Here is a 25,551-nt window from a genome sequence, read left to right as displayed (position 1 = left end):
GTGAGGTTGCGGGCGTCCACGCCGGCAGGAGACGGCGGCGAAGTGGGGCGACGGCGAATTGGGGAGACGGCGGCGAGGGCGAGGGATTTGGGGAAGAAGTGTGGTGGCCGGGGGGCGGGGGGGAAATCGTTGTTTAAGTGAAACGTAACGGTGGCGCGTTTCCGAAAACGCGCTATAGCTAAGTTAGCTACAGCGCGTTACCTGAAACCCGCTACTGCTATTCCTTTCTCCTTTTTCCCTTTTTTCTTTTATTTTTCTTTACATTTTATTTTTTTCCTTTCTCCTTTTTCTATTTCTTTCATTTTCATTTACTTTTCTACTTATTTTTCACTTTATTTTATTTTCGTTTGCAGTAGCACCTTACGCGTAAGTGCGCTACAGCTAAGGAGAGTAGCAGTAGCGCTGGGCCAGTATACACGCTACTGTTAGGTTGGGCTAGCCATGTGCGCCCAGTTCAAACATAGTAGCAGCGCTTTTTGCTAGTACGCGCTACTGCTAAAGTCATAGCAGTAGCGCGGTTTATTTACGTGCGCTGCTACTAAGTAGCAGTAGCATATGATTTTGTACAGCACTACTGGTAACATTCTTGTATAAGGTTTTCCCTAGTAGTGTAGGAGTTTCGCTGGGTAGTAATGGCATTGAAATTTCTAATTCTATTAATGATCTTCTGGATCAAGAGGCTGAGCGGGCCTTAGAGATGATTCATAATATTGCGGCTGTTAAACCCATGAGTGATTCTGAGGTTGATGCTCTCGGGGTCAGGGTGCTCAACAATTTTTGTGCAGATCTTATGCCACCTATTTCTGAGGTGGAAGTAGAGGATGATTCTACTGAGATAGTTTTGGCTAGCCCCTCTGACACTGGTTGTGAGGACCAGTTGCAGCGTCAAACTGTCCCCAAGCGCAAGTGGAAACGGAAGGTGTACCCGGTGTCCGCAGTGCGTAGGAGTGCTAGGATTCGTACGGCAAAAAAATTCCATGATGAACTATGAAAGGAATCTTTTGGAATAGCAGAGGTCTAAAGGACTTGGCTAAAAGAAGGTTTCTCGCTGAGGCGTCTGTCGAGCATCGTTTAGATTTTATCGCTCTATCAGAGACAGGTAGAGATAATTTTGCGCCTCAATTTTAAATACTTTGTCGGGGGGTATAGATTTTGATTGGCATTGCTTGCCGCCGAGAGGGAGATCGGGTGGAATCTTACTCAGCGTTAGGTGCAAAACGCTTGAGGTTCGCAGTGTGGTTATGGGTGACTTTGCAGTCAAGTTCCGGGTGCGGTCGAAGGAAGATGGGTTTAATTGGGCTCTGCGGTATATGGGGGGCAGCCCGAGCTCAAGCCCGAGTTCTTGGTTGATCTCGTTCAGATTTGTGGTTCCGAGTTGTTGCCTATCTTGGTGGGGGGTGATTTCAATATAATTAGAAGGCGTGAGGATAAGAACAATGATAACTTTGACGACAGATGGTCGTTCATGTTCAATACTATCATTGAAAGTTTGAACCTGAGAGAAATTGAGCTCTCGGGTAGAAAATTCACCTGGGCTAACGCACTGAGAAATCCGACGTATGAGAAGTTGGATCGAGTGTTAGCCAGTGTCGATTGGGAACAGAAGTTCCCTCTAGTAACAGTCCAGGCCCTGTCCCGTGGTATTTCTGACCACACGCCGTTATTTGTGGACTCTGGTGAGCCTTCCCACCTGGGGAACAAGGATGTGTTCTCCTTTGAGATGGCTTGGTTTGAACGTGAAGGCTTCCTTGATCTCGTGGATAGAGAGTGGGCTAAGGATTCAGGAGGGAAGACTGCGCTTCAGCGCTGGCAGAATAAGATTAGGCACTTGAGGAGTTTCCTGCGTGGATGAGCTAAGCATCTTAGCGGGATTTATAAGGTCGAAAAGGAAAGGGTCCTTTCCCTTATTCAGTCCCTGGATGTAAAAGCAGAAACCACGATACTACCGGCCGCGGAGCTTCATGCCAAGCTTGACGCAGAATTGAGGCTGAAAGAACTTCTTAGGGAAGAAGAGTTGAAGTGGGCGTTGCGGGCCAAGGTCCGGCGAGTAGTCCAGGGGGACGCGAACACTCAATTCTTTCACATGATCGCTAATGGTAAGCATCGAAAGAAGAGGATCTTTCAGCTTGAGCAAGATGAGGGTACAATTATAGGACAGGAAAACCTAAAATTGTACATTACCGAGTACTATAAGCAGTTGTTTGGCCCTCCAGAAAAGAACTTTGTGTCTTTGGATGAGTCCAGGGTTGAGGATGTTCCTCAGCTCACAGCGGTGGAGAATGATATTCTTACGGCTCCTTTCTTCGAGAAAGAGGTACTTGAGGCCATTTCGCAAATGAAAAATAACAAGGCGTCGGGCCCCGATGGATTTCCAGCGGAGTTTTATAAGAAATGCTGGCATATCATTAAAGGGGATTTGTTGCCTTTGTTCAATGATCTATTTAATGGACAGCTTCATCTTTTTCAGCTAAATTTTGGAACGATCACCCTACTTCCTAAGAAAACAGAGGCTGTGAGAATTGAGCAATTCAGGCCAATCTGTCTTCTTAATGTTAGTTTCAAAATTTTCACTAAGGTCGGGACCAATAGGCTCACACAGATCGTGCATGCTGTTGTGCAGCCTACCCAAACTGCTTTCATGCCGGACAGGAACATCCTTGAGGGGGTAGTGGTCCTTCATGAAACGCTCCATGAAATCCACACGAAAAAGATGGATGGGGTTGTTTTCAAAGTGGATTTCGAAAAAGTGTATGACAAATTCAAATGGCCATTCCTTCAACAGGCCTTACGCATGAAGGGTTTTGATGAGGCTTGGTGACGCCAGGTAGAATCCTTTACGCAAAAAGGAAGTGTTGGAATTAAAATTAATGATGATATAGGGCATTATTTCCAGATACACAAAGGCCTGAGGCAAGGAGATCCAATGTCCCCTATTTTGTTCAACATTGTGGTTGACATGTTGGCAATTCTCATAGGCAGGGTAAAGGAGGCCGGTCAGGTAGGTGGCTTGGTGCCTAACCTAGTTGATGGGGGTGTGTCCATTCTGCAATACGCTGATGATACAATCATCTTTATGGAGCATGACTTGGCAAAAGCAAGAAACATGAAGCTGGTGTTGTGCTTATTTGAACAATTGTCTGGTTTAAAGATTAACTTTCATAAAAGCGAGTTGTTCTGCTTTGGTAGAGCCAAGGAGGAACAAGAGGCTTATAGTCAATTGTTTGGATGTGAATTAGGGGCTTTACCTTTTACTTACCTAGGTATACGCATTCACCATCGTAAGCTCACGAACAGAGAGTGGAAATGCATCGAAGATCGGTTCGAAAAGAAACTTAGTTGCCGGAAGGGCAAACTTATGTCTTATGGAGGCCGGTTAATTCTTATTAATTCGGTGCTCACAAGTATGCCGATGTTCCTACTATCTTTCTTTGAGGTTCCAGTTGGGGTTAGGAAAAGGCTGGACTTCTATAGATCAAGATTTTTTTGGCAGATTGATGATCTTAAGAGAAAGTATAGACTCGCCAAGTGGGATGTTATTTGTCGACCAAAGGATCAAGGGGGGTTGGGTATCGAGAATCTTGAGGTCAAGAACAGATGCCTGCTTAGTAAGTGGTTGTATAAGCTATCAGTTGAGACTGACGCAACTTGGGCACAGATTCTCTGTAACAAGTATCTACATTCCAAAACTTTGTCACAGGTGACAGTGAGACCAACTGATTCGTCGTTTTGGAAGGGGCTTATGAGAGTTAAGGCAGCCTTCTTTAATAGAACAAAGTTTATTGTCGGAGATGGCAACGATACTTGTTTCTGGCAGGACACTTGGCTTGGTGATACACCATTGGCAATACAGTACCCAACTCTGTATCGTATTGTCCATCGTCGTGATGCGCTAGTGGCAACGATTATGCAGTCCATTCCCCTTAATATCCAGTTTAGGAGGGTGCTTGTGGGTGATACATGGGAAGCTTGGCTTCATCTGATGCGTAGACTGATGGAAGTCTAGCTACATCATCAGCCTGATCAGTTGTGTTGGAAACTTACTAGGTCATGACAATTTACCGTTAAGTCGATGTACATCGATGTTATTAACTCGAGTGTCATTCCTAGCTCCAAACATGTGTGGAAAGTCAGAGTTCCTTTAAAAATTAAAGTGTTTATGTGGTTTGTCCATAAGCAGGTCATTTTAACAAAGGACAACTTGGTTAAGCGCAACTGGACAGGATCTACTAGGTGTAGTTTCTGTGATCGGGATGAGACCATTAAGCATCTCTTCTTTGAGTGCCCGTTGGCGAGAATTTTGTTTGGCGAGAATTTTGTGGCGCTCCATGCAAATTGCCTTTAACATTACTCCTCCGAGTTCGGTCGGGTCGTTATTTGGAACGTGGCTGGATGGGATAGAGTCCGATACAGCTAGACACATTCGTGTAGGAGTTTGTGCGTTGTTATGGGCAATTTGGAACTGCAGAAATGATTTGGCTTTTAACAGAATAACTACTATTTATTTTTTGCAGGTTGTATTCCGTGCTACGGTGCTGATCTGTATGTGGTCTTTACTCACTCCGACGGAGGCCAGGGAGCGTTTGGTTACTGGATCTGTCCGGTGGGAGATGGTAGCGCGGGATATCTTCAACCGGTTTGGATGGCGGTCATGTAATAGAATAGGCAATTAGTTTTCCTATCTTTATTTTGCCAGCCGGTTGTGGCTTTATGGCCTTTTCTTGTTTTAGCGTCGAGGCTCTATGTGACCTCGCCTTTATTTTGTTTCAAGACTCTATTACATTGTTGAACCTTTTTTATTTATCTAAGTGGCCGTATGCATCGTTCTGATGCAGAGGCCGGGGAGTACCCTTTCGAAAAAAAAATCAGCTCAGCTCGAATCCACTGATGCGTTACATTCCTGCGCGCTCACGCCAAAACCTAACTTAACTTGTCTTCTCGCAGTCGGTCGTCACAAGGAGTCCAGGTCGACAGCCATGGCCGGCGTTGCCTCCAAGGCGAATAAGGGCGCGATGCAGCCTGTGCCCGACGGTGGCAGGGTAGATGATGAGGACAACGCCTGGATGCAGTTCATCTCCAACGGCGCCTGTTACACCAGTGCCGTCGCAGGAGAGGATAATGAATGGATGCAGTTTACCTCTAACGTCGCCTGGTGCACCAACGTCGACGTGGACAAGGATGATTCCATCCTGCAGTTCATCTTCGACGACACCTGGTACCGCAACGCCGACCGACAGGGAACAACAGACAAGAGTAAATAATAGAATCAGAAAACTCCCGGTCCATTGTGTATATATTGATTCTTAACTCATATATGTTGTTGTATTATCTTTATACTTGAATAATACATTCTAGAGTCTTCTTTTGTATATGTGTGAACGTTGAGGTCTCTTAACCTCAAGAAATGTTTTTCGAGAGTGTTCGCTCTATCAATAGAAATTGAGATATGAAGGCTTCACAAAACACACACATATATATATAAAGGTCCTAACCAGTCTAGTCCGTAAACCCAAGCTCAAAAGAGCTCAGGTGACCACTAAATTCAAAAAATATTTTAAAAATGTTCAAAAAAAATCTGAAATATTTTTATGGCAAACTATGGTAAATGTTCTAAGAGCTCGCGTTCATAATGAAATCATATTCGTCTAAGTCATGACAAAAAAACAAAATCAAAACTCTAAAAATGCTACTTTCAACAGCATTTTGGAACACGAATATTCTTTTTGCCATGACTTCCACAGATGTGATTTCGTACTAAAACTTTGTAAGCTCTTAGAACATTTGTTAAAGTTCGCCGTAAAAAATTCAGACTTTTTTGAACATTTTTTTCTTTCATAATTACTGATCACCCAAGCTCATTTGAGCTCGGGTGTAGAAGGGCACTTTCCAATATGCACCTGCTACTTTTGATAAAGTATAGTACCTTTTAACTTATTTCTCACATTTTCTACGACGGCACTCTTTTGGAAGTTGGGACTACTAGCTAGGAAGCAAGGAAAGCAAGCGAGGCAATGCCAATGCCAATGCCAATGCCAATGCTTTAGATCGAGAGGTAGAAGATGCCCTAACCTCTAAGCGACTAATTAAGGGCATGTACAATGGTGCTATCTTAGGGGTTCCGCGTATGATAAATGATGAGGTGGAGGAGCGACAACTCGTAAGAAAAGGCTTCTCTTCTGTTATTTTAGAGAAGACTCTTGTCACCATATTTTTAAGAATAGCTAGTTATTGAAGATAAGACTAAAAGATGACCCATTCTAGACAATTTTGTTTGTCATCTCTAAATTACATGTAAGACTTAAGTAATACCGTCTTATCAACCATTGTACATGCCCTAAAGAAAGGAGGCAAGTACACATGCTAATCAATAGGCAGAACATAATACACTTTATCATGGCAATAACAGAGTCAAACTCATTGATTAGTCCATATGTGTGAATGTTGGTAGAGTTAACACCCACCTAGCCCTTAAAACTCCTCAAAACTCTCATCAAAACTTCTTGATCAAATTTTTACAGCCATCTCCATATTATGTGGTAGAGTTAAGATACAATTATTATCTTAATGTCAGAAACAATTTTTTTAAGTATACACCATTTTTAGAAAATTACAAGAATAATTTATTTACATTGTACAAACTTTTTCTATAATTGCCATGAACATATTTCTAGAAAGAATGATTATTTTTAACTGGCATGACTTTTTTATAATAAACTTTTTTATACTGCATCAGTGGACATGGTCGTTTGCAGCAACTTCTCCCTGGCATACGTTGGCTGCCGCAGGCTGTGGCCCCTCCCGGCCAAGGTTTTGCCGTCTTCGGCCTCGGTGCTTCCAGCCCTCGCCTCCTTTCTTCGCAAGATTGCAACACTTGTCCACACACGGAAAATAGCAGGAAAGTGACCTATAACTAAAACGTACAAGAATGACTAATCAAGTCCTAATAACACTAGTTAGCTAGAGCATCTCTAGCCGATCTCTTATAATTGGTTAGAGGAGTAAAATCTTAGGTTTTCTACTCTAACGTACACCTGGCCGAACCCTTATGACAGATACGCATGATAATAACGCCTCCGCGACCCTTAAATATACTCGGACGCACACTGCAGGAGTAAAATATACCCAAGCGAAAATGATTACAAAGGGGTATTTGGCAGGTTAAAACAAGACATTGAACAACAAAAACACTTTTTTTTTTGTTGAAGACCAATTATTACATATTTTTTGGGGGTTCACGAGTCCAGGACCAACAAATACAATTTATTTTGAGACAAATTGGTTTACTAGTGTTTTTGATAAATTAACCAAACACCATCATTTTTTGTAACTATGGCGAAACCTTTATATGTTTTTTTGGCCAAGAAATACCACCAATTTTAACCAACGGTTAATTGTTGGTAGTTAATATCATCGCAAAAAAAAAGCTAATTAACCAACAATTAGATAGGACAAGTGGTGGCGATGTACGACCGGATGCGTCCCGTGGAAAACGGAATCGGAACGGGCGCCACTGAGTGGACTGTTTCCCTCCCGTCACATCTCGGCGGAGGCCACCATCCCGTCCCGCTCGAGTCGGGCCGCGAGCGCCGCGGCCCCCGGCCGCGAGTTCCCGGCCGCGAGCTCCGCGAGTCCCCGGCAAACAACCCGGCCGCGGCCGTCGCTGTCTCGCGCATTAACCCCGATTCACTCCCTTCTCCATCGCCATCACCTCCGAAGTAACGTGCACGGATGAGTAGTCAACGTCCTCCTAATACACGTCGTCGTGCGCATACAAATTAAACTAGTCGTCCAACTTGTCGTCATGAGTCAGCACGTCCTCTATATAAGAGCATCTTCAACAGAGGCGCTAAAAGTAGCCCGCGCTGGAAAAAACGCTAATTTAGCACGCGAAGCATCTCCAACAGACGCTGCAAAAGCCAGTACGCTGTAAAATTGATTCAGCGTGCGGGGAATTTCTGCATCACACGCGCGATATTTGCTGCGCGGCGTACAGCGCGCTGGACAATGACGCGCGAAGACCAAGTGCTCCACTCCCTCCGCTCATCCCGCCTCTGCCCTTCTGCTCGCCGGCTGCAGCTCGCCGCCTCGAGTTCGCCGGCCGGGAGCTGCCGTTGCCCTTCTGCTCGCTGCCTCCCTGCAGCTCGCCGCCGCCTCGAGCTCGCGGGCCGGAAGCGTGTACGGTGGCCGGAGGCGAGCGGTGCATGCGGATTCCAATCCATTGCAAGCTAGCTTGCTCCAACGATTTAAGGAAGCTAGCTAGCTCGTGTTTCCGATTCCAACGAGATCACAACAAGCTAACCTCGCGTGCGGTGCCCGGCGGAAGATGGCAAGCTAGCTATCTCCCACGATTGGGGACCTAATTGCGTTTTTTGTTTTGGTCAGATGGATTTATTTGTAAATGTTTAGGGACCTGTTTGTTGCACACATATTTGTGGCGCTTTATTTTTTAGCGCGTCTGCTGGACTGCTGCTCGCGGTCCGCTACGCGCTATATTTTTGTGCGTCTGCTGGACTGAATCGGCCACGGCGCGCTAAAATTATTAAAATGGCGCTGTAAAATTATTTTAGCGCGCCGCTTTTTTGGGCGTCTGTTGGAGATGCTCTAAGCTAGCGGCTCTATCGCCGTCCCGTCCCAACCCCCATCTCCATTTCTCTGCTGCTTCTGCTTCTGCTGCCCATCGGCCATACCAGGTCTGACCCCACTATAGAAGGACGGAGAATGGCGTGACCGAAGGAGGAGGGAGCAGTGCGGCGGCTTGCCGAGGAAGGAGGAGGGAGGACGGCGGTGACGCAGTGAGGAGGGAGGATGACGCGACTAGAGGTGGAGGGCCGCCGGAGGAGGGCCGCCGGAGGAGGAGGAGGGAGGATGACGCGGCCAGAGTAGGAGGGAGCAATGCGGCAGCTTACTGAGGAAGGAGGAGGGAGGACGACAGCGATGGCGAGAGGGAGGCAATGATGCAGTGAGGAGTGAGGAGGGAGAAGGTCTCTGGGCGTGTGGAGTTGGATAAGGTGAGATTAGCAATAGCGCCGATCTCGGGCTGGCGCTACTGCTAAGCCCTATAGCAGTAGCGCGGGTCCGTGTCCCACGCTGCTACTAAGTGTGGCCCACCTGCTGGCACAATGCACCCATCCATAATGATAGTAGTGTGTCGTAGGCCAACGCTACTGCTATTAATTTAGTAGTAGCGTTAAATTGTCGGACATGCTGCTACTACGGGTAGCCCCGATGGGTAACCATTTAGCAGCAGCGGTGGGTGGTAAGTCCGCGCTAATGCTATTAACTTACCAGTAGCGTCGGATTGTACCCGGCGCTACTCCTAAGTAGCAGTAGCGGTGATCTATTTTTTCACGCTACTGATAAGATTCTACCTATAAGGTATTTCCTAGTAGTGAAATCGAATCGTATTCCGCCTTCACTTTATTAGTTCCAATAGAATTTGCCACCCCTCATGGCTAAAGCTTCCATTGTTGTTGAATTTGCTGCATGCATATTGGTAATAGAGGCACTTGCCTGCAATATATCCATACAAATCTTTGACGTTGACGCATATGAGTAAAGGACAGTGGCGGAGGACGGAAAAAAATTAAGGTGGGGCGGGCCTTGCGTAGACAACCATCGCGCCAACACGCCACCCAACAACGGCCACTAGCAATGCCATGGTTGTTTCCCTTGGCGATGACCGCCCATAGTGGTCACTATTGCTAGGGTTGGTTGCTTGCTCGCTTGGTGAGAGTGACGGAGTCCGATTGAAGAAATCCCAGGGCAAAAAACTAAATTTGGCAACATGAAATAACTTTGTCATTTATAACTACACAAAAAATCCTTATAAAATTCACAAAAAGTTACCACGTACAAAAAAGTACGAATAAAGCTCAATTTCTTGAAAAGAAAATCTACAATTTAAACTCAATGCTCAACAATCAAACATGAAATGAATCGCATATAGAAATGCTTCAATTTAGTTCAACAATACATATAGGAATACATACATCGGGACTGCACACACAACCATTTTCTTGAATTAAGTTAAGGTCCAATGCACAGGGAGTTGTGGCAAAATTACCTAGGATGGAAATTTCAATTCATTGTCACATAAGCAGATAAGCGCCCGCACAAGCTAGCTATACGTCACCCAAAACCCGGAGCCAAGCAACGGTTCTAATATCCCCTCATGGTCGTATCTAATAAAATTTCCAACCGGTGATGCATTGTAAGAGCATCTCCAACAGCCGCGCTAAACTAGCGCCGCGCCGCAAAATAGGCTTTTTAGCGCACGCGCAACGCGGCGGCTCGCTCCAGTGGGCGCGCAAAAACGGCGCGCGCGCGATAACGGGTTGGGCGCGCGGTCAAAAACACTTATCCGCGCGGTATATTTGGAGCGCCAGCTACAGCGCGCGGCACACTCGAGCACTCGCGCCCGCACTCTCTCCCTCTCCTCGTCCTACGCCCCGCGCGCGCCAGCGCCGGCGCCGTGCCCCCCGCCATGGACGCGCACACCGGCGCCCCCCTCACCCCGCTGTACCTCCGCGACCCCCCCGCCGCCGCCGGAAACCCTAGCCCGGCGAGCGCTGGCGTCGCCACCGCCGGAGCTCCGCCGAGCATCTGCCTCGCGCGCAGCCTCTTCTTGCCGCCGCGGATGACTACGGCCCCGGCGCCGGGTGGCGTCGCGCCGGCGCCATCCCGTGCCGCCGCCGCACCGTCGAAGAAGGTACCCAATGCGGCGCGGACGAAGAAGGGCAAAACATCCGCGAAGAAGAACAAGGCGGCGGACGGCTCCGGCATGGCGAGGGGGAAAAAGCTTGCAGGGCGTTCGACGGCCGCGGCGGCTACCGAAGCGCCGGCGAGCTCACTCGTTGAGCCGGCCGCCGACGCGCACCACGTGTTCGACGAAATGCCCCCAAGGTGAAAAAATTTCCAAGTATTTTTTTCTTCTTATTTTTTCAATGCATCATCATTTTACATATAGATAGCTTATTTTCATTGTTCAAAAAAATTGTAGTCTCAACGATGATGCATACATACTATGGGTGTTGGGTCCAACAATTCGCATTGGTCTCAAACCAATGATATCCATTTCGAAGACCATAAGTTTGAGGTGGACGAGGAGGGTGAGGGAATTGTCGAGGCGCCGAGAGGAAGAGCGGGCAATTACTCCACCACCGATGACAAGTTACTATGCTACACTTATTTGCATGTGTCGAAGGATCCATCCATTGGAGGTGATCAAAGTAGAGACGCGTATTGGGGGCGAATGAAAGAACACTTTCATGCTCACAACAAGAGTGGAATTTACCGCTCCGAGAGATCACTTCAGTCCCGATGGTCGACAATCAACTCGGATTGTCAAAAGTGGGCGGCCGCGCAAAAGTCGGTGGACAAGATTAACCCAAGTGGCACAAATGAGGATGATCGAGTAAGTGGCATCTCATATATGTTCATCATACTTGTTTTTGGTGACCGAAGTGCTAACTTGTTTTGTTTTTCTTGTAGTTCAACATTGCACAAAACTTGTTCAAACAAGAGACAAGGACAACCAAGAAGGGGAAGATCAAGAAAGGAAGGATCTTTACCTTGCCTCATTGTTATGAACTGTTAAAGGATGATGAGAAATGGAAGAAGCATGATGGTTTGGAGGATTTGCATTTGAGCAACAAACGGAAGTGAGCAATTGAGATGAATGATGATGAGGAGGAGGATGATGCATCAAGTGATGACAGCAAGAGAAGCCCCACACCCAACTCGGTTTCATACTCGAAGCCAAAACGACCGGATGGGTGCAAGAAAGACAAAACCGAAAAGAAGAAGAAGAAAGGAGATGATGAGCTCAAAAATGCTATGGAAGCTATTGTGAAGGCAAGGGTCGAAGCGAATGAGGTGAGGAAAATGGCAAGGAACCAAGATGCCGTGGCCGAGGAGAGGAGGTTGGCGGCCGAGGAGAGAAGGGTGGCAGCCGAGGAGAGAAAGGTGACTTTGGAGGGGAGGAAAGTGAGCAACGATGAGCGAGCTAAGTTGTTGGAATGGAAGAAGCACTTGTTCTTCATGGACACATCTAACCTCAATGCGGCGCAAAAGGAGTATGTCAATCTTGCCCAACAAGAAGTCTTGATCCGAAAAAGAGCCTTGGTTCGTGCAATGGGTGGCGATGGCCTCGGCGCCATGGGAGGCATGGGTGGCCTCGGCGCCATGGGAGGCGGTGGCCTCGACGCCATGGGAGGCATTGGTGGCCTCGGCGCCATGGGAGGCGGTGGCCTCGGCGCCATGGGAGGCATTGGTGGCTTTGGAGTCATGGGAGGCATGGGTGCACCTCCGGCCGCCATGGGAGGCATGGGTGGCTTTGGAGCACCCTCCGACGCTATGGCCGCCATGGGAGGCATGAGTTTTGCTTCTCTCATGGGAGGCATGGGTGCACCTCCGGCCGCCATGGCTTCTCACACACATTTCCATGAAGATGCCGTTGAAGATCTTGCCAACACCGTCGGAGCTTCACATGATGCGGTGCGTGATGCGGTGCGTGATGAGGATAGGGAGGAAGGTTCATCTTCGGAGGCGGAAGAGTCGTCTTCGGAAGATGAGGACGAAGACGAAGAAGAGGAAGATGAAGATGAAGCTTGATGTGTCTTTCATGTCTTGAACTTTTAGTTTGCATTTGAACTTGGTTGGATGAACTTGTGGGCATGATTTTGATGAACTTGTGGGCATGAACTTTTATTCATCAACTTGTTTGTGTCAAATTTTACATGTTCATTTTTGTCCAAAATATCCATATATGCAAAATGTCTGGCGAGTCTCGCGCGCTGTATTTTTGCGCTCTGCTGGAGAGCGGCGCGCGCGCGTTGCATTATGGCGCGGCTGCTGGAGCCAGCACAGGCGGGCGCGCAAAACCAGCCGCAGCGCGCGCGGCAACAGGTTTTTTGCGCGTGGCGCTATAGCGCGACTGTTGGAGATGCTCTAAGAAAATTGCCAGGCATGAATGAAAATTTGTCAAGAGACGAGGCAGCTAGACACAGAACGGCACAACCGTACGGCTGTTAATGGCGGCAGGCGGCTGCAGCTCGGCGACCGGGACCCGCGAAGAATGGCAGTAGGGCCAAGACCAGGGGAGTGGGGAGACCGGGCAACCGTACGGCTGTGCATGCCGGGTGCCGGGGGTCATCCTTCTTTTTTTAAAAAAAAAAGAAAAAAACGTGGATGCACGAAAGCGATGCAGCGAATGCCGCTCCATCGCCTGCAATACATCCATTCACTTGTTTGACGTTGACGCATCCCCGCTTGTTTCTTCATCTGATCTGAAGTGACACGGGTGAGTTCCAGACGATATCATTGACGAATAATGCGCGACAAGATGCGCATGTGACACTTTCCACCTCGCACTTGTATTCTCCCCAAGCAACCCCCCCTCGCTCGCGCAGGTGAGGACGGCGGCATTCCGTCTTTCCTCTATATGTTGGCAGTCCGCCTTTCCTCCCACTATTTCTCTCTGAAACTCGCTCGCGCAGGTGAGGACGGCGGCTGCTATCGAAATCTCCTCTGCTTTCTTCTTCTCCATCAACGCGCGCGCCTTGAGGTGATCCGCTTTCTTCTTCTTCTTCTTGTAAACATGGAGGATTAAAGCTTGGAGCTGCTTAGAGCTTGGTTTGTCTCTCTCCGCTTTAGCGTTTTGTTTTCTTATATAATTAAGCTTCTTAGAGCTTGGTTTGTCTACATACGTACACATCGCGCGCGGTCCGCCATGGGCGCTCCGGATTTCTCTCAACTAACTCGAGGCCCGCCCGTCAATTCACCGCCCGGGGTGCATCTGAGACTCATGCAATGGAAGTGGAAGGAATCCCCTCTCTTTGCAGTCCTACGCGGCGTGCTCGGCGTGGCTTTTTTTCTTCAGCTGCCCAAGCATTTTACTGTACACGCACTTGTCAGCGGACATGGAATCCACTGCCTCTCTGGACTCACTCACTTACCCACCTATATATTGCCTTATTGCCGCACACCGCTGATTGTCGCTTGAGTAATCTATTCTGGCCATGGCCGCACGCACCTACCTGTTCTTCATGTTTGCCTGCCTTCTTTCCGAAACGGGCTAGTCTCCTTAGCTACAGATGGTTGTTCTAGTTATTTGCTCTACTTAATTATATCATAAGTTCAGTTTGAACTTAATTTGAAGGTAAGCAAGCAGGGTGCCAAGCATTTGAAGGAAGGGTGATTGATGATCCTTCTCTTACCTTCTTGTTTAGGTTGACACAAATGGCAGCAGCAGTAGCAGCGATGACTAATCAAACAAATGGATATGTTTCAGCTGCTACATTTTGCCCTGTAAGTCACTCCCGGCCACTATATATTGCTCCAGCTGGCACGTGGTTTCAAGTGCCCCTGCTTGAATTGCTGGATATCATCCTTGCTCTCTTTGTGTTGCCAGGAAGCAGCGACTGCTGATGAAGGTGATTACGAACGCGTTACAGTTGTGCTTCCCCCGGTTCGGTTTCAAGACGGACCCACATGCGTCTTCAACGCAATAGCCTACATGGTGGAGTCGCAAAACAAGCAAGTTGTGATCGATGTCAAGTCCTTTTTCGCCGACTACTTAAAAATGGTCAAGGTGCCGTTTGGCCAGGATCGAAACCGAGTGATCACAGCTCTCAACATGTTCAAAGATCAAGGCGTGATCGCTAGTATTTCCGATGGCCCAAACACAAGGGTGCACATATCTGGGTACCAGTGCTCACAAATGACAAGCCTTGAGGTGTTTCGTGAGCTTGAGTCTGGCACGCCGCTCCTCGGCACTTTTCCAGTTCAGAAAGGCCTTCATACCCTCGGGGCTAAAATCTTCGAGGTAAACCCTTACGAACCTGCACCTGCAGGGAACCACATTGTGATGTTCGTTGGCTACGGTGAGAGGAAGGGACGCCCATATCTTGTGTTTCTCAACTCCTATGGCCTCGATTGGGGAACACGGGGACTAGGCCGTGTTTACTTTGATCAGGTGTATCAGCTGGACTATGATAAAGGGTTTCAATTCATCACGGTGTCGGTGACAGTGGACAATGGGCTTGCTGTTGCCGTGCCTCCGTCGCCTGATCACAAGCCACTTCCGCTCATCGAAATGTAAGTCAACAACCAATTTGCACATTCCTCCCTTATGCACATGTATTTGATTTGTTTCTTGCCCCAAACTGATTTTATTTATTTATTTATTTATTTATTTTGTACCACTACATTCAGATCATCCGATCAAGTGGAAACCTACTCCTACCTAGCAGGGCTCAGCTACTCGAGCTTTCCATATGATGAAGCATTCACTTTAGATGGATGGGGTGTTTATCCCAACGCATTCGCTACAACAAACGATGAGCTTATGGAGTTATTCGAATCATATCAGGTACCAAGAATACTACACTATGATTCTGTCATATTGCTGGCTTAGCTGTGCCATGTTAACGTTGATCCATAATTAATAATCAGCACCCGTTTTCATATTTAGCCAATAATAAAGGTAATACTACTCTATCTGAATCATTGGCACTTTTTAAAAATATGGCCGTATGCATCTGTCGGATGCAGAGGCCGGGGGTGATCCTCCTTCTCAAAAAATAAAAAAAAAATCTGAATTGAACTGAACTGAATTACTAGTATTCAGAGATTGTGTATGCCCCATTTAATGATTAATGTGACGATCAAATTAATTGTACCTTTTCTTATTACATGACTAACTGAAAATTGCTTACCTTAAATGCTACACTAGTGTCAAAAGCGCTTTTATATTATGGGACAAAGGGAGTAGTATTTGATCGGTTACCAAGCAAAGCAATCAGTTCTAGTTCTAGTACTTTCCAGTGCCTTGACTGTTGTTTGTGGTTTGTTTTCCAGGAGAAAGCTTGTGGTGCAACCTGCGGGCAGACTCCTTGTTCCCACAAGATGCAGCAGATCCTGAAAAACAAAGCAGCAAGTTTTGCTAGCGGTGCGTGGGCTCAAGACTGAAGTTGACAAGCGGCGGGACGATGAGTACGTGAGTGTGTACTCTACTTTGGGAGAGGGATTTGGTCGTGTATTCTGGGATGAGATGGCCAGATTTTGCAAAGTTGGAAACTTGTTTGATCTATCAATTTTGAGCGTGTATCATCGAAACCATGGTTTATTTTTCAAAACCAGTGCAAATTCTGATACTTACGTGGCTTGGCTTGCTCGCACCTGTGCCCAACTACTATATATATGGCTATGAAGCCTCCCACACAACACTGCTCCTCGGAACTAGACTAGCATAGCAACGCATGAACACATGTTCCTAGAGCTGCAGCTAGATTGTTTATCGACGGCATCCCTCTTCCTTTTTAAACACATTGGAAGGGCCCAAATGATCGATCCAGCATTAAGTCAAAGCCATGGAATTCCATCTCATCAAAGGACTACAAAATATGGAATTACAACCCAGTCAATAAACTATGCCATCACCGGAGCACGAGAGGAAGAATAGATGAATCCTATAAGCCAAATTCTACAAATATTATACAAACCTATTATTTGTTTATGAAAATTTTGTTAACAATTTTGGAATTTCAAATTGTCTATGAAAATTTTACAAACTTGATTTTTTTAAAAATTGTTAACAAATTCCCAATAATTGATAAAAAATTGAACACATATTTTATACCACATATTTGTTAAATGTATCATTTGTTTTGAAACACAAACATTTCTTAAATTTTCGAATAAAATTTTGAAAAATGGAACATTCATTTAAATTTCTGAATAGTTTATACAATTGTAGACAATATTTGAAACACAATAATATTTTTTGGAATTCCAAAAAATATTTCAAAATTTTGAACAAGTTTAAAACAGTAATAAAAACGTTCCAAAAGGAGAAAAATGAATTAACAAAAAAAAAGAAGAAACAAAAACATTTAGCAGAGAAAAACGCTTAGGCCTTGGCCCAACTAGGAAAGGATATCAACTCCCGGGTGCGTGTTGGGACGGCCCAATCGTTCGCAGATTCGCAAAAAGTTTATCGATTTGGAAAAAATGTTCGCGGCTTGGGAAATATACATAGATTTATTTAAAAACGATCGCTAAATAAAGTTGCAAAAAAGTTGGAAAAAATTGAAAAAATTCACCAATTTGAGAAAAGTTCACAAATTAGTTTTCTTTAAGTTCACACAGTTGGAAAAAAACATAAAATAAAAAGGTAAAAAGGAAAAAGGGAAAGGTTTTAGAAAAAAATTCCAAAATAAAAAGAACAAAACCCAGTTTAAATAATCATGACGAACCCGGGTTGAAAGTTCACGAAGTTATATTTGCCACATAAAGTGCAAAAAGGAAAGAAAGTGTGCACAACGAGTAACCTGTACTGGTTGGCTACTAGAACTTGAAGTAAACATTGAGGGTTGGAGTTCAAATCTCTTGTGGCGTACTCCCTTCGTTCGCGTTTAGGCCTAAAGACCACTTCTCTTGGACCAAGGCGCATAATAATTCGCTCATATTAATTCTCTCATTCCATTTAACAATGTACTGTCTCACATGCCAGCTCACACATGCAGCCAATAAAAAAGCACACATGCAGTATTAATTTCCCAGCCATGGAACCAACAATAATGACTCTCAATGCAACCAATGAAAAGGTAGCATGCATGCACCTTTTCAAAGAGAAGCCTTATAAAAACGGACATGCTTGTGATGTTATGAGGCCTAATAAATCCGGACGGAGGAAGTACATTTTTTGAAGGATAGAAGGAAAGAGGGGAAAGAGTATGTTGGTCCGTGTATGGGCGGTAGGTGCACAAGCCGTGTATCGGTTCGGCTCACGTATTTGTGAGTATCTGACATGGCATTCATCAAGCCAGACAGTGTGCAGCTGTTTGATTGGGCGAGTAGGAAGATACTCTCTCATGAATAATATTGTGTTACTCACAAAATTTATCAAATACTTTGAGAAAATACTCTCCACCATGATCCGGCCATAGATGCTTGATCAACTTCTTCAACCTTGTTACCCCGCAAAAAAAAAATCTTCTTCAACCTTGTTCAGTTTCTTCTTGACATGCTTGTTGAAAATAGACTTGTTCTTTCCTTCTTTTTCTTGTCCTGGGTACTTGTCAAACATGTTGACCGTAGATTTAACCTCGCCTCCTTTCTCTGTAATGTTTTTAACCCGAGTTTTTTGTTCAGCATTAAGGGATGCTATCCGAATTTCAAATAATATTTTTTGTCTCTTACTCCCTCCGTCCGGAAATACTTGTCATCAAAATAAATAAAAAGAGATGTATGCTTATCCATTTTGATCCATTTTGATGAAAAGTATTTCCGGACGGAGGGAGTATGTTTTAAAATAGTGGTGAAATTTCTCCATGAAGAAGGCAACTTTGTAATCACACATATAAACGACGGGACAACGTAGACCACGAATGGGATAAAGTTGGGTTGCGAGAGGGAACAGAAAGAAGGAAAGAAAGAAACTGACCGTGGGGGCAGGACATGCATCCATCAGGCTCCCGCGACAGCCCCGGCGTCCGTGTCGCGCAGCCGCCGGCCGATTTCGCTCCTCCGACCTCCCCTGCCTTCGTCTCGTTCAGACCTCCTCTCCCCGTCCATCTCTATGCCGCCGCAAGGAGGGGGTTCGTGGTGGCCGCGTTCCTCGCGTGGAGCTCCTCGATCCGTCCCCGTCTCTGCTCGCTCCTGAAGCTGCAGCCGGCGAGGCATCCCTCCACCCTTTGCAGCTTCATGCCGCTGCCGGGTGCTTCCTTGTCCTCCACCCAACGGCCTCTCCTCAAATCGGTGGTCATCCGGGACCAAGATGCGGTGTGTGTGAGGTGGGGGAGAAGATCTGTCGTCGCAGACCGTGGGAGGATGGGTCGATGTAGGAGAAGCGTCAATGCTACCAGCTGCGCCAGTGGGCATCCATCCTCGACTTAAATGATCCTATAATTCACGAAGTAATGACGCACCCTGCTCCCCTTATGTCACATGTCTTGTCCTCTGCTCTGGTTGGAGTGCTGTCGTGTGGTGGGACCCTATCGTTCCGTGGACGAGGCTATCCAGAGTATCATATACCAGTATCATGGATATACGATATTAATGTATAATATTACCTTCGTAGTGTATAGTATCATAAGAGCATGGTTAATAATAAAGGCTATATACCAATGCCATGTCACTTGAAGCCTTCGTAATAGTCTGCTAGTATAATAGGTGGGTTGTAAACTAGCTACTACTCCCTCCGTTCCTAAATACTTGTCTTTCTAGACATTTCAAATGACTACTACATATGGATGTATGTAGACATATTTTAGAGTGTAGATTCACTCATTTTGCTCCGTATATAGTCACTTGTTGAAATGCCTAGAAAGACAAGTATTTAGGAACGGAGGGAGTAGTAGTTAATGCTTGCATGTGAAAGAAGGGAGGAAGACACACGCTCATTGGTGGAAAGGAGATGAGGGTTGGCTCTCGGGGCTGCATGCAAGCTGCATGTCTTGTTTCTTGCGCTGTAGCCGGCGCTAGCTCAAGCGCCCGCTGCCTTGTTTTCCCTTCGTTCTCTCTCTTCCAGCTATGATTTTGATGACATGGAGCTGCTTATAGCCTGCTGATTGGGTACTATTATACTTGCTCTAAAGTAGTATGATAGATAATCTTATTTATGACCATGGATGACACAAAATAGTATAACATTTATCATGTTACGGTATCTACCTATGTTACTCTAACCCTCTCTTTTCTTTAATTCTCTGCCACATCATCATATTTGCTATTTCCGATTGCATGATACTGGCTATGATACCCACACTATGGCTAGCCTGAGGAGCGAGGAGTTCGTCCACGCGATGTGCTCGGAGGCTCTCATCTCGATGTCTCGCCAGGTGGCGGCTCCCCGACTACTCCTTCCAACCATTCTTAAACTGCATACCGAAGTCAAAGTATCTCCACTTTAACCAAACTTACAAAAAAAACCAATATTTACACTATCAATCAAATCAGTATTGTTAGAGCATCTTCAGCCATGTACCTCTAATTCAGCCCCTCAAACGCCCACGGTGCGTTTTGAGTCCCTATTTTTCCGTCCGTGCAACCACACTTCTCATTTTCTTCCTCATATGTCCGGTCACTTGCATGTGATTCGTGGAGATGAAGAGAGCCAAAGAAAAGAATGAATGAAGTAAGGGAAATTTTGGTCTTGGGTGGGGACGCGTCCTACGTGGCGGACTGACCGGGCATGCCTGCAAGCCTCATATCCTCCCCATATTTCAGATGGATATGAGGGTTCATGGACATCCCGAGCATACAAGGATGATATGAGGGGTTCGGTTGGGTCAACCTTTTGCTACATTTTGCTTCTCTCTCCTATCCAGTTAGTTGTCCCCGGGCCCGCCCCATCAATTTGAGTAGTCCGACTGTAGATGCTCTTAGATTCGTTTATGATATGTAGTTTTATAGTATATATATTTGGTATTGTAGATGTTGATATTTTCTAATCAAAATTTGATCAAACTTTGCAATGTTTGACTTGACATAAATTTAATATGAAGAATAAAAATGACCAGAGGGAGTACTTCTGATGCACAGGTACGACTAAAAGTTCGAGGGGAGCAAATTGTTTTCAACGTGAGGTTTCGACAAGCCTGTAAATCTGGTTGAGACTCAGACTGAGGTGAGCAGTGTTGTTGCCGAGGTGACATGTGGTCTCACCGCCTTGCTACCTCTTGAGCATGCGTTGGTTATCCGTTGAAGAGGAAAGGGTGATGCGGCACAGTAGCGTAAGTATTTTCCTCAGTTTCGAGAACTAAGGTATCAATCCAGTAGGAGACGATACACAAGTCGCCTAGTACCTGCACAAACAATCAAGAACCTTGCAACCAATGTGATAAAGGGGTTGTCAATCCCTTCACGGTCACTCACAAAAGTGAGATCTAATAAAAATAGTAAAGTAAATATTTTTGGTATTTTTGTTGTATAGATTGGAAAGTAAAGATTGCAAAATAGTAAACGAGATGCGATATAATGGAAAAGAGATGTAATATAATAAGAAAGAGACCCGGGGGGCATAGGTTTCACTAGTGGCTTCTCTCAAGATAGCATGTATTATGGTGGATGAACAAATTACTGCTGAACAATTGATAGAAAGACGCATAATTATGAAGACATCTAAGGCAATGATCATGAATATAGGCATCAGGTCCGTGTCAAGTAGACCGAAACGATTCTGCAACTACTACTATTACTCCATGATGTCTACTACTCAACCTTCTTCTTGTAGACGTTGTTGGGCCTCCAAGTGCAGAGGTTTGTAGGACAATAGCGAATTTCCCTCAAGTGGATGACCTAAGATTTATCAATCCGCGGGAGGCGTAGGATGAAGATGGTCTCTCTCAAGCAACCCTGCAACCAAATAACAAAGAGTCTCTTGTGTCCCCAACACACTCAATACAATGGTAAATTGTATAGGTGCACTAGTTCGGCGAAGAGATGGTGATACAAGTGCAATATGTATGGTAGATAAAGGTATTTGTAAACTAAAAATATAAAAAAAGCAAAGTAACAAGCGGTAAAAGTGAGCGTAAACGGTATTGCAATGAGTTGAAACAAGGCCTAGGGTTCATACTTTCACTAGTGCAAGTTCTCTCAACAATAATAACATAATTGGATCACATAACTATCCCTCAACTTGCAACAAAGAGTCACTCCAAAGTCACTAATAGCGGAGAACAAACGAAGAGATTATGGTAGGGTACAAAACTACCTCAAAGTTATTCTTTCCAATCAATCCGTTGGGCTATTCCTATAAGTGTCACAAATAGCCCTAGAGTTTGTACTAGAATAACACCTTAAGATACAAATCAACCAAAACCCTAATGTCACCTAGATACTACAATGTCACCTCAAGTATCCGTGGGTATGATTATACGATATGCATCACAAAATCTCAATTCATCTATTCAAACCAACACATAGAACCTCAAAGAGTGCCCCAAGGTTTCTACCGGAGAATCACGACGAAAACGTGTGCCAACCCCTATGCATAGGTTCATGGGCGGAACCCGCAAGTTGATCACCAAAACATACATCAAGTGAATCACGTGATATCCCATTGTCACCACAGATACGCACGGCAAGACATACATCAAGTGTTCTCAAATCTTTAAAGACTCAATCCGATAAGATTACTTGAAGGGGAAAACTCAATTCATTACAAGAGAGTAGAGGGGGAGAAGCAACATAAGATCCAACTATCTATTACCATAATTTTAGTGCTTGCAGAGAATACCTTACTGAAAACCGCTTGTCATTTTCTTCCGCTCCTTGTTGGGTTCGACACTCTTACTTATCGGAAGGACTACGATAGATCCCCTATACTTGCGCGTCATCAACTCACCATTCTGGAAAGGCCTTATGAGGACGAACGTAGGATCAAATTCTTGGTTGCCAATGGGATGTCAACAAGATTTTGGGAGGATACGTAGTTACGAGAGGCGCCCTTAGCCATTCAATATCCAACCCTTTATAACATTGTGCAATGTAAGGAGGAGTACGTAGGCACAGTTTTCCAAACAATCCCTTTGAATATTCAGTTCAAACGTGCGCTAGTTGGTGAGCGATGGACAGCCTGGATGCACTTGGTTCGGAGATTGACAGATGTTCAACTCTCTGACCAACCAGATTTGCCGCAATGGAAACTAGCTAAAAATGGAGTTTTCATGGTCAAATCATTTATTTGGATTTGATTAATTCTGGCCCAATCTCAAGATCGTTCAATATCTGGAGGATTAAGGTTCCCTTGCTTATTAAATTTTTTATGTGGTTTGTCCACAAGCAAGTAATACTCACCAAGGACAATCTAATTAAGAGGCAATGGGTAGGTAGCTCACGTTGTTGTTTTTGTGATCATAATGAAACAATACAACGTTTATTCATTGAACGCCCACTCGCCAAATTGCTTTGGAGAACGATTCGTATATCCTTCAACATTAACTCTCCGGTTGACATTGAGTCGTTGTTTGGAACGTGGTTAGCTGGGGTTGAACATACTATTGCGACTCGTATTCGGATTGGAATATGTGTGCTTCTGTGGGCTATATGAAACTGTCGGAATGACTTTATTTTTAACAGACAATACAATTTAACTTTCTTGCAGGTTATCTTCAGAGCTACCGCTTGGATCCGTACGTGGTACTTACTCACTCCTATGGACTCCATGGAGCCTTTGGTTACTGAGTGCAACCAGTGGGAGATGGTAGCACGGGCTATATTCAACCGGTTCGGATGACGGTCGTTTAACAGGATAGGACTCTAGGAACCTTATCCTACATATTAGCGTACCGGTTGTGATTGCCAGCATGTACTTTTCCGTTTTTCTTTTGCTTCGCTCCGCTTGCGAGCTGTAATATTTTTGAGACTTTGTGCTACTTTGCGTACTTTTAATAAGATGAATGCAGAGGCCGGGGGTAAACCTTCATTTTTTTTTAAAAATCCAGATGTATATTAGTTCTAGATACACCCATTTTTATCCATTTTGATGACAAGTATTTTCGGACGGAGTGAGTAATGTATAATGTCACTGTACTTTTGATTTGATTTCCTCATGTTTATCAATATGTACGCATTTCCTGCTAGGTTTCTTATATCAAAAATTGCATTTGCACAATAGGCCTGAATCTGTAAGGGTCCAATTAAAGAGGCCTTTGATGAAGGTTGCATGGGTAGGCATCTTTCCTGCTATCCAAGGCTTGATCAGAGCTCTTCACCGGACAGGCACCCCCGGAGACGCCGCGGGTGGCCGCGGCAAGTATCATCGGTGACTCCTTCGGTCCCGGCACATCCACGATAGCATCCGACGTAGAGGCAATCACGATCTCCGCCAAGTCCAGCGACGGTTCTCCGTTCTTGTCTGACCTGCAAACACGAAAAACCTCACATGTCCGTCGAGACAACGATCTCTTCCACACCCTAGACGCCGGTGTAGGGTAGCCAATGTCGGCCCAGAACTCAGCGGCCAATTCCTCGTCCGTCTTCCTCCGGCGAACAGCAGAAGACTGCAGAGTAGAGGCGCCGTGGGATGAGTCTTCAACCGCGTGCACCACCTCCTCCGTATCGGCAGAACCTAGGCAAGAGAACCGAGATCCGGAATCCGCCGGCGGCACCGGCGACCAGCATTTCGCCTAGAAGATGGAATTATAGAACAACCTTAGAGCCAAATAGATATACAGGAAGAAAGTGGTTGGCACATGTTCCAGTAAATGCAACCATTGAAGCATAGAATAGCTCGAAAATATCCCAAATATATAAGAAACTGTGGGCTATCAGTTTAGATGAAAGAAGAAGAGAAAAGGAATGAAACATACAGTGACAAGCTCTGCTATAGTTTGAGTATTCGGAGCAGCATGAACGAGCTCCTGCTCGAGGCTCCTGCGATGAGCCCATACAGGTCCGACCATTTGAGCATCTCCTCAACGTAGTCGAATACAGGCCGGGACTAATACCCATTGTAGTAAAGCATAAACTTGTGGAACATTTCCTGCAAAACAAAGTTTTGAGTATTATTAAGTGAATGCACCTCACCATGATTACTGAAACCCGGAGGAAATACTCCCAACTCATCTATTCATCTCAACTGAGAACAAAAGTACGTACTAATGAAAAAGGCAATCATGTCCACCTAAAGATATATAGCACCAAAACTATCAATACTAGCATGCTTAGATGTATCTGAAAGATACACTGCACTGCAATCATGTTTCAACTGAACCTGTCTGTACCACTGAATTCCACCAATTCACACAAGAGCCAGAGGACTCGATAATCTAGTTTTTTGCTAGAAACGGTAAAAAAAATCAATAATTAATGGAGTAATAGTACATGAGCATAATTACTCAAGGATAAGAGGATGCACGAAGCTGTCCATCCTGAGGAGGGAGAGGCCGTATCGTGGCATCGTGCCGTCAAGGAAAAATTATAGTCGGCCTAGGAAGGCAGTGTGGCATCGTCTCCCTGCACTCTCAAGAAACCTCAAAGGCAAAAAAAAAAAAAAAAAACCGTGGGTAGTGGCGTTCCAAACCGTGGATAACGTACGTGACCAAACCAACAACTACCGGCCCAACGCGTGCGCGGAACGATAAACGGACAGCGACGCCCGCAAATGCCTGCAGCAATCCGGCATCCGCGCCTCCGACCTCCTCGCCCTCATCGCCCTCGACGGCGACATCTCCTCTCCTATGCATGCGAGGAAGGGAGAGCTGGGGGTGGTCCGGGTGCAAACTCGCCTGAGCGGAGACGAGGACCGAGTAACAATGCCCGTCACTGTGCGCCGCGGTCCCACTTGTCGGCTGCCATCACCTACCTCGGGGCCCGCCTGGCAGCGTGTGAAAGGTCCGTGAGCCCGTCCTTTTTAATGGAAGCGTGCGGCGGGGCCGACTTCATCCACTTCCAACACCCATCCACATCTGGCCACACCGTGCTCCCTCGCCGGCGACCAAGAACCATAGCAAGCCCAAACAATCATGGGGTTTTTCAATGGCAAGGGGAGGGGGAAGCTGACCCCCGGTTTGTTGAGGGGATGGGTAAAACTAGATGTGTCCTACG

Source organism: Triticum aestivum, chromosome 2B (genome assembly GCF_018294505.1).
Source record: "Triticum aestivum cultivar Chinese Spring chromosome 2B, IWGSC CS RefSeq v2.1, whole genome shotgun sequence".
NCBI classification, from domain to species: Eukaryota; Viridiplantae; Streptophyta; class Magnoliopsida; order Poales; family Poaceae; genus Triticum; species Triticum aestivum.
The sequence above is the reverse complement of the archived record's forward strand: the minus strand, read 5'-3'. Positions refer to the sequence as shown.